The 17,609-nt window shown below is 44.4% G+C and overlaps 1 long non-coding RNA gene across 1 annotated transcript; it reads left to right on the forward strand.

Moving 5' to 3' along the window:
• Window positions 1-1,007: 1,007 nt before the first annotated feature.
• On the forward strand, window positions 1,008-7,901 carry LOC138250220 (uncharacterized). The gene is made up of 2 exons (XR_011194911.1): window positions 1,008-1,297; window positions 1,334-7,901. It is a non-coding gene; the product is annotated as an uncharacterized lncRNA (long non-coding RNA).
• The last annotated feature ends 9,708 nt before the right edge of the window (window positions 7,902-17,609 follow it).

Below are 17,609 nucleotides of genomic sequence, written 5' to 3' on the forward strand. Positions count from 1 at the left end.
TTCGAGGGACCTCGCTCGTCGTGCTGAGAGGAGACCCAAGAGACCGGTAATGCAGCTTTTTGGTGCCTGCGGTTCCAGGGGGAAGATTCCGTCGACCCACAGGAGATTTCTTCGGAGCTTCTGGTGCAGAGAGGAGGCAGGCTACCCCCACAGCATGCACAAGCAGGAAAACAGTCGAGAAGGTGGCAGGATCAGCGTTACAGAGTTGCAGTAGTCGTCTTTGCTACTATGTTGCAGGTTTGCAGGCTTCCAGCGCGGTCAGCGGTCGTTTCCTTATCAGAAGGTGAAGAGGGAGATGCAGAGGAACTCGGATGAGCTCTTGCATTCGTTATCCAAAGTTTCCCCAGAGACAGAGACCCTAAATAGCCAGAAAAGAGGGTTTGGCTACTTAGGAGAGAGGATAGGCTACTAGCACCTGCAGGAGCCTATCAGCAGGAGTCTCTGACGTCACCTGGTGGCACTGGCCACTCAGAGCAGTCCAGTGTGCCAGCAGCACCTCTGTTTCCAAGATGGCAGAGGTCTGGAGCACACTGGAGGAGCTCTGGACACCTCCCAGGGGAGGTGCAGGTCAGGGGAGTGGTCACTCCCCTTTCCTTTGTCCAGTTTCGCGCCAGAGCAGGGGCTAAGGGGTCCCTGAACCGGTGTAGACTGGCTTATGCAGAATTGGGCACATCTGTGCCCAACAAAGCATTTCCAGAGGCTGGGGGAGGCTACTCCTCCCCTGCCTGGGTGCTGAATAATTAAGCTTCTACATTTGGTGGAGAATGCGGGAATTGCGGTCTCGTTCAGCGAATAGTTTCCTTCAGCCCGGCTCCTGTTTCGGTTGGGGCGACAGCTGACCCATTGGACAGGGCCCCTCCTGCGACGGAGTCTGGAGCTGTTGTGAGTATCTATTGCTGCTTCGTGGTCCTGCTCTCGCTGTTTGCTCTACTGTTTTTCCGGTGTAAATATTGTGAAATATTGCGTTGCCCAGATGTGAAATGGAATGGTAGAGGTCCGTTCCAGGTTCTATGTGTACATTTAAGAGGAACTGGCATGTGATTTCAGCTTCCTTGTGTTTATAGGAGTGATAGTGGTTCATTCCAGTAACTGGATGATTGTGGTTCATTCCAGTGGAGCAGGCAGGCTCTGTTTGTCGTGTTAAAAAATTGTTATGTTATCTGTTTCCTGTAATATTGCAGCTCTTTGAACAATGCTTATGGCATATTGAACTATCGGCTACTCATGTGAAATGGTGTAAACTGTAGAAGTGGTTTTTGAGGTATAAATCAATGTGTGTGTAAAAGTGGTTTTTGAGGTATAAATCCATGTGTGTGTAAAAGTGGTTTTTGAGGTATAAATCCGTGTGTGTGCGAAAGTGGTTTTTGAGTTATAAATCTGTGTGTGTGCGAAAGTGGTTTTTGAGGTATAAATCCATGTGTGTGCAAAAGTGGTTTTTGAGGTATAAATACGTGTGTGTGTCTGAAAGTGGTTTTTGAGATATAAATACGTGTGTGTGCGAAAGTGGTTTTTGATTGATGAAGGAAGGGTTGACAACAAGGTGGTGTACTGTAATTTATTTTGACTTCATGCATTTGCGATTTAGGATAAGAATTTTTAGAAAATTTAAGACTAGGTGGGTGGACTCATGGGCGACATAATACAGATTTTTATGACAATTGACTGATTTAATCTGCAAACATCACACAGTACAAACACCCCCCCTGCACTCACTACATATTGATACAAGGGTTGGGAGTAGGATCACCCCACAGGGCTAATTGTACTGTGACCCTTGTCTATGGTTCTGCAGTCACATGTGGTTGCTTGACTTGTTCACCGCTATTGCATTATCTGTGTGTCACTGGCCAAGGATCTGGTCCAGCTTCCAATATCATACAGCCGCACCCTGTCCCTCCTGACTATTCTGTCATCTCTTGATTCACCCCAAAGGACGCCAGTGTGGACGCCGTCACTAGCACCTTGGGTACTGTCTGATTTCAAACTTTTTGTGAGCTAAGGTGGACATGGCTGGCTGAAATTGTGGCATGGATGCAGACCGGCTTGCTTCCTGCTTTTACTAATCAATAATTGCGGCTGGCAAAGAGAGGCTGCGTGTGTGAATATACCCATTGTTATCCCTTCTGTGTCACGGGGTATGAGCGGTGTAAAAAAAATACACCGACATCCTACTGTTTTCTGGAACGATTGTAATTGTCTCCGTGTTATGTAACAAAAGGCTAGGGTAAGACAGTCACGAGGAACCCTCTTAGTAAAGGCAAAGTAGAGACACATCAACATAGCCCCAAGGACAGTCCAGCGTACCAAATAGAGGCGAAAGAAGGCCTATAGGCACTACTGTACTTAGACTTTGACTTTGCAAGGAAAATGTCAGTAGTGTTTCTGTAGCTTTGCGGACATGTGTGGTGCTTTACAATGCTGCCTACATGCTAGTTGCATATGGGATGTGCATTGAATGTGGGGCTGTCCTGTATGTGGAGGATAAAAAAATAAATCCATAGGGGCTTGTCAAGCTCTCTTCCTGTGACAAGTGCACAGTCACAGGAACAAAATATCGATTTTGTTTGAAGACATTTGGGAAATACACTACAGCGTGAGGGCACCACAGCAGGGACCAAACACTCTGAGCTGCCTCTACAACAGCAGGCAGAGACGGAACGTGAAAGCCGCACCCTGGAATGGCGTTTGATGGATGAGGAAGTGAAAAATAAAAGCAAAACGTAAGAGACCTTGTGAAAGAATTAGACAGTTATTCCATAGCCAGGGTAAAGAGGAAGTGGCTAATGCAATAAAAAAAAAATGAACAGAAGTACGAACAGATATCAAATTAAATGGAAAAATGTATTGGCAAGGGGCGAGAGGGATCACACAATTTACTATGGGATATGTCCACGTATGCACATCACACAATGCATAACATCAAGATGTGGAAGGAGGTGCTCAGCAATACAAACACACAGCTGGAGATCACAAGAGACAGTCTCTCGACGTACATATAAATGTACAGAGTTAAACAGAATAATAGCCATGGGAAGGGCTGCTTTGGAAGGATCTGGATACATTGTTTAGCATTATTGTACCATGAGATTGGTGGGAGGATTGTAAGAAGGCGATACACTGGCCTGAAATATGTGGCCACTACTCCAATTACTACACTATAATTTGACACTACACTGAGTATGGGAAAGGTTTGCAAGTAGACAAGGGATGGCTGTAACATGCTTACACACTGTAGAAAATTTAAGTTTAATTGTTAAGTTATCACACGTAATAAGACACAAAATTCAGACTTTATTACTTGTTATTTGCTTTAAAAGTACTGCAAAGAGCATTGTACAGCAAAAAAAATAAAAGCGTCAAGATAACTCCAGTGATTAATGTACCTGCTGGGGAGGAATGAGAGTTTTGGACAGTGGCAGTGGATGGCACAGTGGGTTACTGCTTTTGTCACAGAGATTCTTTAGTTACTGTACAGTTCATAATAGTAATCTAGCACATTGAGCTATGAACAGCAATTAAGGAGCTGCATGCCAACTGCATAGCACACATTAGAAAGCTGTTTTTTCCCAGTCTTTCATTTTAAAGTGCTGTAAAGTGCTCCAACACCTACACTGGTATGAGAGATGCTATAATAAAAATTAATTAAATGTGACAAAAAGGATAGGGAGAGAAGAGAGGCACTTATGGTTAAAAATTGAAAAGTTGGTCGCCAAGATGCAGCACCAACATTTCCAATAAAATGTTTAGATTTTTGCATATTTTTTCAATATAAAAAGAATGATTTCATGTTTGAAATTTAAATTGTGCAAATTGCTTGGGGGTACCTGGCTTCCAGTAACGTTTCACTGGTGGTCCCCAGGAGTAAAAAGGTTAGGAACCACAGGTGTACAACAAATGAGAACTTTCTTATGTAGGGATTACATTTAAAAATATTTGACCCATGCAAAGGTTGCCAAAATTCTTACAGTGAACAAATTTAGTCTGGAGGGAACAGAGGATTCATTTGCAGCAGTTAACAATATGTTGTCAGGAGTGTGGAATTTTATAAAATGTCTAAATTGTCCATGGGACAGTTTGTGTCATCAGTCTACTTGTCCTGTAAAAAGACATGCATATTTTCCTCCTGCTAAAATGGTGTTTACAAATATTGTCTAGGAGTTCGATTTCCTGGTCTGCCTCATTAAATGCTAGCTCATGTATAAAAGCTGTAAATTTGCACTAATGCAGGAACAGATACCATGGGTGTACTTTGTGATTTTCTTTGAGAATTCTGCCATAAACTGGTTATCACAGATCTTTTGTTATTTGAATTCTGTCTCTCTGTTTATTGGCTGGCTTCAGTGGTAGTGACACCATTCTGCTCTTCCATACGAAGAATATTGGCACAAAGTAGTTTTGGCACAAAGTAGTTTTGTTCATGCCAGGAACTACTATGGCAATGTGTAACTTTGATGAAAAGGTTACATTGATTTTTCCTGTTATGAATATAAATGTTGGAAATACCACCATGCATCCGCACATTTTACTAAATGATGCTTCAAAGAAATGACACCTAAAACATCATGGTAGTTTAGCAGAATGTTTCTTTCCTAGTTACATTGTTTGTGAAGGTATTTTGAAAGCAAGGAATAACAAAATTTTGCTTTTATTTGTAGTTCCATACCCCTGGTTGTGTATTTCTTCATAGCTCTATAGAGTACATACTAATAATTTAGTCATGTTCAATGAAAGAAGAGATATAGAAATTAAAAGAAGTGTTAAATGTGATGAATTGTAAATAATATAAGTAAATAAGAGATATATAAAAATGTGGGTTATTGTTGGGGTGTAGAGTGAGTTAATGAAGTGATAACAAACTTCTACTAAGGTGTATTGATATTTAAAATAAACACATTAGTGCAGTAATAATTATTACACATGACGTGTTAGTGACTTATCTATTTCACTTAATGAGAGGCTAAAAGAAAATAACACAAGTGGATGTTTAAACATCTGCAGTACATGTAGTATGTTGAAGTCATGTGAGTGCAACAAGGGTGTCAAAAGGGCAATGAATGGGTATAAATGCAGCACATTTGTCACAAATGTGTTTTATTTTTATGGTATTTTATTTTGTGCATTTATCTGCCAGGTCCCGTCCCTATATTAAATTGTAGCAGTTAAGATTACCTTCCCCATTTCTGAAAACCACAGACTCTGGGCATGACTCCAAGGGCAAAGCCACGGATTGTTGCGATATGTTACCATGACGTTCCAAGTAGAAATGTAAAATAAATGTACAGCTGAATGGAATAGGATTTTTTTTTTATATACACCCTGGACGCAGGATGTATGTATCTACGTAGGAGTATTTTTCTATCCATGTTTTTCCCTAGGTTTCAGAACATGGACGAGAAGATGTGGTTTCTGTATCCGTCTGTCTATGTTACGTTTTATGTTTTCATAATTAATGGGAGTCTTCCGTGGTACATCTTAAATGAGCGCAGTGAAATGGATTGCCTTCATGTGTTGGTAGATTGCAACTAAATATTCTCAAAAACTGGTTTTGGGTATTGAAAATACCTATATTAGGATAGAGTTATTACTACCTTAGGATGTGCTATGTAGTACTGCAATACAGCTATGAGTAATATACCTCTGATGATGAGGGTGCCAAATATAAATAAATAAAATAAATATAATATCTTAAAGGAACATCAGCATTTCAGAACATCACACTTGTACGAGAAAGGGGAAGTGACTTCTGATGGCAGTGATGCCTGCAAAGTCCCAACCCTTCCAGTATTGATGCAGATATTCAGGGTGTTGAAATAGAATAATAGGATACAATGCTATGTTAAAAAATTATACTGGCTGTATACCAGTGTAACATGTGTTTTCTCCTGACCTTTGGATCACCATTTGTTTGGTGAAATAGTTTGTGTGAATATTCCACTGTTACTGAGTGTAATTGTTATTTATTTTTTAGTGTTTATTTGAGTTTAAGAGTGTGCTAGTTACCCCATAAACAAGTCAGATATGTCCCTTTATAAGATTTTGTGCATCTGCTGAGCGGTTCTAGATTGATGCAATACCGCTTGCTTCATTGGTCAAGAAAGGCACCCTTGACAAAGTTGTCAAAGTGAGCACCGACTGAGATACTGTTTGACTGGCCTATGAACATGTCTGGTGCTGAGAAGTTATTATCTGATAGGACATTTTGACAGCAGTTTGCCTTACCTTCAGCATTAGGTGCTGCAGGCCCTTCCTGGCTGGACAGCACTACCTGGACATGATCTCCAACAGGGAGATTGGGCTTGGGTCTCCTGAAAAGTAGGAGGGAATGACCTCCTGGATCCACAGCTATTACACCAAGAAGGTACACCACCGGAACACAACTGCATCCTGTAGACTGGGTGTGGGTAAAGGCCACACCAGACGTCACTGCCTTCAACTACGGTGGAGGGGACCATACCAAGTCCTGTTGACAACAGCCACAGCAGTCAAGTGTGAGGGCATCACATCCTGGGTCCATACCTCACACACCAAGAAGGCCGCTGGACCAAAGGACGACCAGCCGCCAATGAGAGTAATGCCACCTTCACCACAGCGGTACAACCTTCGTTCGACAAGCGCCACCAGTCAACACTGACGGAACTGCTCGTGCTACACTCCCACAGGAGTCGGAGAGTGTAAGCGGGTTCCCCAGTACACCAGAGCATTGTTCTTGGACTGCTCGTGCTGCAACCCCACAGGAGTCGGAGGGTGCAAGCGGGTCCTCAAGACACCAGGATATTCTTTCAGAACTGCTCGTGCTACTCTCCACAGGAGTCGGAGAGTCAAGCAAGGCCACTTAAGTATTAAAGACATCAGGATATAAATGAACAGAATACTAAAAGTCCGCTAGAAAAATTTGCGCCAAGAGGTACAGATCCCAGTCCTACGGAAGCGGCTGGTCACTAGGATCAGTGCGGTTTGTAGCCCCATTGGGAGGTGCCTCTTCCAATTAGGAATATAGCAAAAATAGGACAAAAGGGCCATCCCTCGGGACTATCGCATTCAACTCCCTTAGAACTGGACACTGGGATTCATCCCTTTATACTCTGCATAACTACAAGTGTCAAATAGCATTCAACGTCGCCCCGAAAATATACAGAAGGAATAGACTACTCGTGTGGCACTCCTACAGGAATAAGGAGGTACCAAAGGTTACATACCAATAGAACTGGTTTCAAGTGCTAGCCACATCTGACCACACCCTATAAGGCGACATGGATTTAAGATTACAACATAAGAAAAAGGAGCAGAAGAAGTGGCCTGTGGTGGTCACAGCATTACTCACCCCAGTAGCAGCTATAGTAATAACAACAATACTGATAGTATATAAAGACGACATACACATTCCATGGCTCGACCAGGAACACTACATCCCCAAAAATGGCCAAGGTGAAAGAACAACAGGTGGTGAGAACAACAATATCTCAAAATAACATGAGAGGGTGGAGGATAAAACAAAATGGGTGAAATATACAAAATGGAAAGAAGATCGAGAAGATTATAAGGACAATACATTTGTGCAAATGGTATCAATGTACAAAGAACTAGCAAATGTGTCTGATTGTTATATAGGTACCCACCTACCGACCACTAGCCAGGAGAAAAGAAATTACACTTAAATGCCCCTCACAGAATTCGTGGCACGTAACATATTAGATAATATGTTAGGGGGAAATTTAAAAGGAATGAGTACAGGGAAAAGAAAAAAAAAAGGAGAGAATAAGAGAAAATATAAACAAAGGAGAAATGAGGAGAAAAAGGGATGAGTATGGTTTGGAAGATGAACCTTATGTAGGTGATATGCAAGGAAAATTGGTAGAAAGAGTGTCAAATAAATTGAAGGAAGAAGATAGAAGGAGAAGAAAGAAGTGTAGGAGATTAGAATTTAAAAAAAAGAAGAAGAGAATGTATTGAATGCATTTACAACAGAAAGAGGGAAGGGTTACACTGAAAGGGATCATGGCTCAGAACAACGAATACCATGCCTGGCCATAGATACAGAAATAAAGGCACCATGGTGTTTCAAATGCTCAAGAGGTAACGCAGACACTAGCAAACACGGAATTGATGTGGGACATAGTATTTGCAATACAACATTGAGCCTGGACTACAAAAGAAATGACACAACAGGCTTGTCCATAGGCCTGACACCTCCCAAAGGAATATTTATTATATGTGGGACATCTGCATTTTTTTAAATTGCCAGCAGGTTGGCAAGGTACCTGCTACTTAGCATTCGTGCTACCAAAAATGGCACATAGAACAGAATTACAGAAGGGGGAAAAGAGAACACTTGGCGGGGTGCGCAGGAAGAGGACACCAACGTGGGGAATATAAGAAAGGAAATAGAGGATATAAAAAAGGAAGAAGAAGGAGCTGGGAAAGTGGCAGATGGGACAGACGTCAGAGGAATGCTGGATCGAGTAGCAGCATGGTTCAGGGGTTGGGGTACCTGGTTGGTAGAGGTACTAGCGATAGGGATCGTGGCACTGATAACGATATGTGTGCTCATACCAGTTTGTCCATCCTTCCTGGCCCTACTCTTGAAAAAAAAAAAAAAAAGAAACTGTCACCAGTAAGAGGTATAAATGAGAGCAATACACCATGACCCTTAGATTTGTCATTGAGTATCAGAGGGCGGAATGTGGAATCGCATTTTACAGTTCCTAGGTATGCTATGCCTAGTGGCCCCTGTGATACACAATGACAATCTCTGCACAGGCCTATCATTAAGTAAAGAGGCCTACAAATGTAATTCGCTACTGCTAGGAACGCATTATGTTGCAAGGATTGCCCTCTGAACAGACATCATGAAAGATCCTCGTCATTGCATGCTAGCTGAAGCAATCTCCCTTCTGGAAAGTACCAGTCTGAGTACGTGATGTTCTCAAGTTCTGTCACAAGATGGACCATGTGATATTAGGCACGTAGGCCACCTTGTGTAAAATCCTTTTCTATGCTTTTTGTTACTATATATAGTATGATAGGAAAAACGACCTCAGCCATAATGGAGAAGTAGTCATGCGTCAATCATACGTCAAAGCCAAAGAACCAATAAGACGTTGAATTATGTTTGTGGTTTAATACTATAAAAGATCATGTATTACTTCCTTGTATTAGGCTGCTCGAGTGTACACTAGTACAGAGCATCCTCCATGTACATGTCTTTCTATTCTATCCCTAATAAATTGATATTATGTTTATCTAGAAGAGCTGGCTAACGGTCGTTTGTATCCTGAATGGGTGCTGAATAATTAAGCTTCTACACCTTCACACCATTTTCCAAAGGGAGAGGGTGTCACACCCTCTCTCAGAGGAAGTTCTTTGTTCTGCCATCCTGGGCCAGGCCTGGCTGGACCCCAGGAGGGCAGCTGCCTGTCTGAGGGGTTGGCAGCAGCAGCAGCTGCAGTGAAACCCCAGGAAGGGCAGTTTGGCAGTACCAGGGTCTGTGCTACAGACCACTGGGATCATGGGATTGTGCCAACTATGCCAGGATGGCATAGAGGGGGCAATTCCATGATCATAGACATGTTACATGGCCATATTCGGAGTTACCATGGTGAAGCTACATATAGGTAGTGACCTATATGTAGTGCACGCGTGTAATGGTGTCCCCGCACTCACAAAGTTCAGTGAATTGGCTCTGAACAATGTGGGGGCACCTTGGCTAGTGCCAGGGTGCCCTCACACTAAGTAACTTTGCACCTAACCTTTACCAGGTAAAGGTTAGACATATAGGTGACTTATAAGTTACTTAAGTGCAGTGTAAAATGGCTGTGAAATAACGTGGACGTTATTTCACTCAGGCTGCAGTGGCAGGCCTGTGTAAGAATTGTCAGAGCTCCCTATGGGTGCCAAAAGAAATGCTGCAGCCCATAGGGATCTCCTGGAACCCCAATACCCTGGGTACCTCAGTACCATATACTAGGGAATTATAAGGGTGTTCCAGTAAGCCAATGTAAATTGGTAAAAATGGTCACTAGCCTGTCAGTGACAATTTGGAAAGAAATGAGAGAGCATAACCACTGAGGTTCTGATTAGCAGAGCCTCAGTGAGACAGTTAGTCACTACACAGGTAACACATTCAGGCACACTTATGAGCACTGGGGCCAGGGTCCCAGTGACACATACAACTAAAACAACATATATACAGTGAAAAATGGGGGTAACATGCCAGGCAAGATGGTACTTTCCTACACAACCCCCCCAAACGAAGGACAATAAGACTAGCCATTACCTGATGAGTCTTCATTGTCTAAGTGGAAATATCTGGAGAGTCCATCTGCATTGGAGTGGCTACTCCCAGGTCTATGTTCCACTGTATAGTCCATTCCCTGTAGGGATATGGACCACCTCAACAATTTAGGATTTTCACCTTTCATTTGTTTTAGCCAAAGTAGAGGTTTGTGGTCTGTCTGAACAATGAAGTGAGTGCCAAACAGGTATGGCCTCAACTTCTTCAGAGCCCAGACCACAGCAAAGGCCTCCCTCTCAATGGCAGACCAACGCTTTTCTCTAGGGGTCAACCTCCTACTAATAAAAGCAACAGGTTGATCCTGGCCCTCAGAATTAAGTTGTGATAGGACTGCCCCTACTCCTAATTCAGATGCATCAGTTTGGACATAGAATTTTTTAGAGTAACAAGGGCTTTTCAGGACAGGTGCAGAGCACATGGCCTGCTTCAGCTCCTCAAAAGCTTTCTGACAGCTTGCTGTCCATAATACCTTTTTAGGCATTTTCTTGGAAGTGAGGTCATTAAGAGGGGCTGCACTGGAGCCATAGTTCTTAATGAACCTCCTGTAATACCCAGTGAGGCCTAGGAAGGCTCTCATCTGAGTCTGAGTGGTAGGGGGAACCCAATCAATAATAGTTTGGATTTTCCCCTGAAGTGGTGCAATCTGTTCCCCACCAACAAGGTGTCCCAGATAAACCACCTTACCCTGTCCTATCTGGCACTTTGAAGCCTTGATAGTGAGGCCTGCCTTTTGCAGGGCCTCCAAAACTTTCCATAGGTGGACCAGGTGATCATCCCAGCTGGAGCTAAAGACAGCTATATCGTCCAAATATGCTGCACTGAAAGCCTCCAGCCCTTGCAGGACTGTGTTCACCAACCTCTGAAAAGTGGCAGGTGCATTTTTCAAACCAAAAGGCATTACAGTAAACTGGTAATGTCCTCCAATGGTAGAAAATGCAGTCTTAGGTTTAGCATCTTCTGACAATTTGATCTGCCAATACACTGCAGTCAAATCAAAAGTGCTTAGATACTTGGCAGATGCCAGTGTATCTATAAGCTCATCTGCCCTGGGTATAGGGTGAGCATCAGTTTTGGTTACCAAGTTGAGACCTCTATAGTCTACACAAAACCTAATTTCCTTCTTTCCATCTTTAGAATTGGGTTTTGGTACCAGTACCACAGGAGAAGCCCATGGACTGTCAGAGTGCTCAACCACTCCTAGTTCCAACATTTTCTGAACTTCTTGCTTTATGCAGTCCCTGACATGGTCAGGCTGCCTATAGATCTTACTTTTGACAGGTAAACTGTCTCCAGTATCTATAGTGTGCTCACACCAAGAAGTGGTGCCTGGCACAGTAGAGAAGAGTTCTGAAAATTGTCCTAGGAGATTTATGCAATTATCTTTCTGCTCAGCAGTAAGACAATCAGCCAAAACTACACCTTCCACAAGAGCATCTTGTTCTGTGGAAGAGAAGAGATCAGGTAGAGGATCACTGTCTTCTTCCTGTCCCTCATCAGTTGCCATGAGCAGGGTGAGATCAGCCCTGTCATAGTAGGGTGCAGGCGGTTGACATGGAGCACCCTAAGGGGACTCCTGGCAGTGTCTAAGTCAACCAAGTAGGTGACTTCACCCTTTTTTTCAACAATTGTGTGGGGTCCACTCCATTTATCTTGGAGTGCTCTTGGGGCCACAGGCTCCAAGACCCACACTTTCTGCCCTGGTTGGTACTGAACCAAAACAGCCTTCTGATCATGCCATTGCTTCTGGAGCTCTTGGCTGGGCTGAAGGTTTTTACTGGCCTTTTTCATGTACTCAGCCATCCTTGATCTGAGGCCAAGTACATAGTCCACAATATCCTGCTTAGGAGCTTTTAAAGGTTGTTCCCAACCCTCCTTTACAAGTGTGAGTGGACCCCTAACAGGGTGTCCAAAAAGAAGTTCAAAGGGGCTGAAGCCCACTCCTTTCTGGGGTACCTCCCTGTAGGCAAAAAGGAGGCATGGTAGAATGATATCCCATCTCCTACGGAGTTTTTCAGGGAGACCCATAATCATGCCTTTGAGAGTTTTATTAAATCTCTCCACCAGTCCATTTGTTTGTGGATGATAGGGTGTTGTGAACTTGTAAGTTACACCACACTCCTTCCACATGGCCTTTAAGTATGCAGACATGAAATTGCTTCCTCTGTCTGATACTACTTCCTTTGGGAAGCCCACCCTGGAAAATATTCCCAGGAGGGCCTTTGCCACTGCAGGTGCTGTAGTGGTCCTTAAAGGAATAGCTTCAGGATATCTTGTGGCATGGTCCACTACCACTAAGATAAACCTATTGCCTGAAGCAGTTGGAGGGTCAAGGGGGCCAACTATGTCAACCCCTACCCTTTCAAAGGGAACCCCAACCACAGGCAGTGGGATAAGGGGTGCCTTTGGAGTGCCACCTGTCTTGCCACTGGCTTGACAGGTTTCACAGGACTTACAAAATTCCTTTGTGTCCTCAGACATTCTAGGCCAATGAAAGAGGGGAACAAGCCTGTCCCAAGTTTTCATTTGTCCTAGATGCCCAGCTAAGGGAATGTCATGTGCCAGTGTTAGGAGGAACTTTCTGTACTCCTGAGGAATCACTAATCTCCTGGCAGCTCCAGGTTTAGGATCCCTATGCTCAGTGTACAAGAGGTTGTCCTCCCAGTAAACTCTGTGAGAGTCACTGACATCCCCATTAGCCTGTTTGACAGCTTGCTGTCTGAGACCCTCTAATGTGGGACAGGTTTGCTGTGCCACACTCAGCTCCTCTCTGGCAGGCCCCCCTTCACCCAAAAGCTCAGCAGTGTCTGCTTCCAGCTCCTCTGGTGTAGGTTCTGCACAGGGAGGGAATTCTTCTTCCTCAGAAGTTGAATCCACTGTAGAGGGAGGGATAGTAGGAAGTGGTTTGCTTCTACTAGCCCTAGCTTTAGGGAGCACTTGGTCCATTGTTCCAGGATCCAAGCTTCCCTGTCCTTTTTGCTTTTTGGCCTGAGCCCTTGTCAAAGCAAAAATATGCCCTGGGACGCCCAGCATTGCTGCATGGGCCTCCAACTCCACATCTGACCAAGCTGATGTCTCCAAATCATTCCCTAATAGACAGTCTACAGGTAAATCTGAAGCTACCACAACTTTCTTTGGACCAGTTACCCCCCCCCAGTTGAGATTTACAACAGCCATGGGGTGGCTTTGTGTTATGTTGTGAGCATCGGTTACTTGGTACTGGTGTCCAAGTATGTGTTGTTCAGGGTGCACCAGTTTCTCAATCACCATTGTGACACTGGCACCTGTGTCCCTGTAGGCCTGGACCTCAACACCATTTATTAGGGTTAGTTGCTTGTACTTCTCCAAGTTATGGGGGCAAGCAACCAAAGTGGCTAAATCAATAGCCCCTTCAGAGACTAAAGTAGCCTCTGTGGTCTCCCTAATTAGACCAACCCCAACTAAATTACCAAAAGTGAGCCCAGCTACTCCCTTGGATTGGCTATTAGTAGGTTTGCTCCCACCACCACTGCTATTAGTAGGGACACTAGGTGTAGCAGTAGGGGTTGTAGTGGTAGGAGCAGTGGTGCCTTTCTTTGGACAACTGGGATCTGTTGTCCAATGGCCTTTTATTTTACATAAATAGCACCATGGTTTCTTTTCCTTGTTCTGATTAAAGGAGGATTTGGACCCACCACCCCCACCAGAGTGTTTTTGTGGGCCTGATGAAGACTCATTTTTAGATTTGTCCCCACCCTTGTCAGAAGACTTACCATCCTTCTTTTTGTTGCCATCTTTGTCACCCCCTGTATGAACTTTTCTGTTCACTCTTGTTCTGACCCATTTGTCTGCCTTCTTTCCCAATTCTTGGGGAGAGGTCAGATCAGAGTCCACCAAGTACTGGTGCAACAAATCAGACACACAATTATTAAGAATATGCTCTCTCAGGATCAAATTATACAGGCTGTCATAATCAGTAACTTTACTGCCATGTAACCACCCCTCCAAGGCCTTCACTGCCTGGTCAATGAAATCAACCCAGTCTTGTGAAGACTCCTTTTTGGTCTCTCTGAACTTTATCCTGTACTGTTCAGTGGTTAAGCCATAACCATCCAGGAGTGCATTCTTAAGAACTTGGAAATTATTAGCATCATTTTCTTTCACAGTAAGGAGCCTATCCCTACCTTTTCCACTAAATGATAGCCATAGGATAGCAGCCCACTGCCTTTGAGGGACATCCTGTACAACACAGGCCCTCTCAAGTGCAGCAAACCACTTGTTAATGTCATCCCCCTCCTTATAAGGGGGAACTATCTTGTGCAGATTCCTGGAATCATGCTCTTTTGCAGGATGACTATGGGGAATACTGCTGCTGCCACCATGGGTATCTAAACCCAACTTCTGTCTTTCCTTCTCTAATTCAAAAGACTGTCTATCCAAATCCAGCTGTTGCTTTTTAAGCTTCAGCCTGGTTTGTTCCACCCTCAACTTATTGAGTTCCCTCTCTAACATTCTGTCATCAGGGTTGGTGGGAGGGACATTTCTAGAAACAGAGCTATGGTGGGAATGAACAGAAGGAGACCTGTCCCTTACAGAAGGCACCCTAACAGCTTGGTTTACAGAAACATTACTACCAGTATGGTGAGAATATATGCTTTTGCTATGATGTGAGACAACACTATTTATTTGGTGTGGCTCATCATCATTACCATCTATGCTAGATTGTCTAGTAATGGGCAGGCTAGGAAGTTTCTTTCCTGAATCTTTTCCTGGGGGAGTCCCTGAATCAGATTGGGAACTATTAGGTACTTTTTCAACAGATGGGGCACCTATGGCCTTATCCTGTTCTCTAAGCATGTTTAGTAACAGTTCCAAGGAAGGATTCTTCCCTACACTCAAACCTCTCTCTATACAGAGACTCCTTGCTCTTTTCCAGCTAAGGTTGTCATATGCAAGTTTGGACAGATCAACACTTTGGCCTGTGCCAGACATTTTTTAGAGAGAGTTAAAGTGATAGAAAAAGAAAAAAAAGTTTTCAGAACTTTTTGGAAAGACAGAAAAAACTTTTTAAACTTTTAAGAACTTTTTGAAAGTTTAGGAGTACTTTTCAGCACTTAGAAAAGAGTGAAAAGAGGAAATGCAAAACTTTTTGGCTATGTGTATATACACTGACCTTGTTTTGTATATTTTTCTCTTATGAAAAGTACAATGACAAGAGTGGTAAGTAGTCTCAAGCACTTATCCCACCACTGCACAACCAATGTAGGAGGCTGGACTGGCTTGTAGTGAGTACCAAGGGGTACTTGCACCTTGCACCAGGCCCAGTTATCCCTTATTAGTGTATAGGGTGTCTAGCAGCTTAGGCTGATAGATAATGGTAGCTTAGCAGAGCAGCTTAGGCTGAACTAGGAGACGTGTGAAGCTACTACAGTACCACTTAGTGTCATATGCACAATATCATAAGAAAACACAATACACAGTTATACTAAAAATAAAGGTACTTTATTTTTATGACAATATGCCAAGTATCTTAGAGTGTACCCTCAGTGAGAGGATAGGAAATATACACAAGATATATATACACAATAGCAAAAATATGCAGTATAGTCTTAGAAAACAGTGCAAACAATGTATAGTTACAATAGGATGCAATGGGGAAACATAGGGATAGGGGCAACACAAACCATATACTCCAAAAGTGGAATGCGAACCACGAATGGACCCCAAACCTATGTGACCTTGTAGAGGGTCGCTTGGACTATTAGAAAATAGTGAGAGTTAGAAAAATAACCCTCCCCAAGACCCTGAAAAGTGAGTGCAAAGTGCACTAAAATTCCCCTAAGGACAAAGAAGTCGTGTTAGAGAAATAATGCAGGAAAGACACAAACCAGCAATGCAACAACTGTGGATTTCCAATCTAGGGTACCTGTGGAACAAGGGGACCAAGTCCAAAAGTCACAAGCAAGTCGGAGATGGGCAGATGCCCAGGAAATGCCAGCTGCGGGTGCAGAGAAGCTTTGACTGGACAGAAGAAGCTGAGGTTTATGCAGGAACGAAAAGGGCTAGAGACTTCCCCTTTGGTGGACGGATCCCTCTCGCCTTGGAGAGTCGTGCAGAAGTGTTTTCCCGCTGGAAGGACGCCAACAAGCCTTGCTAGTCGCAAATCGTGCGTTTGGCGTTTTTGGACGCTGCCGGGGCCCAGGAGGAACCAGGAGGTCGCAAATTGGACCGAAAGAGAGAGGGGACGTCGAGCAAGAGAAAGAGCCCTCACTGAAGCAGGTAGCATCCGGAGAAGTGCCAGAAACAGGCACTATGAGGATGCGTGAAACGGTGCTTGCCGAAGTTGCACAAAGGAGTCCCACGTCGCCGGAGACCAACTTAGAAAGTCGTGCAATGCAGGTTAGAGTGCCGTGGACCCAGGCTTGGCTGTGCACAAAGGATTTCCGCCGGAAGTGCACAGGGGCCGGAGTAGCTGCAAAGTCGCGGTTCCCAGCAATGCAGCCCAGCGAGGTGAGGCAAGGACTTACCTCCACCAAACTTGGGCTGAAGAGTCACTGGACTGTGGGGGTCACTTGGACAGAGTCGCTGGATTCGAGGGACCTCGCTCGTCGTGCTGAGAGGAGACCCAAGGGACCGGTAATGCAGCTTTTTGGTGCCTGCGGTTGCAGGGGGAAGATTCCGTCGACCCACGGGAGATTTCTTCGGAGCTTCTGGTGCAGAGAGGAGGCAGGCTACCCCCACAGCATGCACAAGCAGGAAAACAGTCGAGAAGGCGGCAGGATCAGCGTTACAGAGTTGCAGTAGTCGTCTTTGCTACTATGTTGCAGGTTTGCAGGCTTCCAGCGCGGTCAGCAGTCGATTCCTTATCAGAAGGTGAAGAGGGAGATGCAGAGGAACTCGGATGAGCTCTTGCATTCGTTATCTGAAGTTTCCCCAGAGACAGAGACCCTAAATAGCCAGAAAAGAGGGTTTGGCTACTTAGGAGAGAGGATAGGCTACTAACACCTGAAGGAGCCTATCAGCAGGAGTCTCTGACGTCACCTGGTGGCACTGGCCACTCAGAGCAGTCCAGTGTGCCAGCAGCACCTCTGTTTCCAAGATGGCAGAGGTCTGGAGCACACTGGAGGAGCTCTGGACACCTCCCAGGGGAGGTGCAGGTCAGGGGAGTGGTCACTCCCCTTTCCTTTGTCCAGTTTCGCGCCAGAGCAGGGGCTAAGGGGTCCCTGAACCGGTGTAGACTGGCTTATGCAGAATTGGGCACATCTGTGCCCAAGAAAGCATTTCCAGAGGCTGGGGGAGGCTACTCCTCCCCTGCCTTCACACCATTTTCCAAAGGGAGAGG

The sequence above is a fragment of the Pleurodeles waltl genome, chromosome 1_2, assembly GCF_031143425.1.
Source record: "Pleurodeles waltl isolate 20211129_DDA chromosome 1_2, aPleWal1.hap1.20221129, whole genome shotgun sequence".
Taxonomy (NCBI): Eukaryota; Metazoa; Chordata; class Amphibia; order Caudata; family Salamandridae; genus Pleurodeles; species Pleurodeles waltl.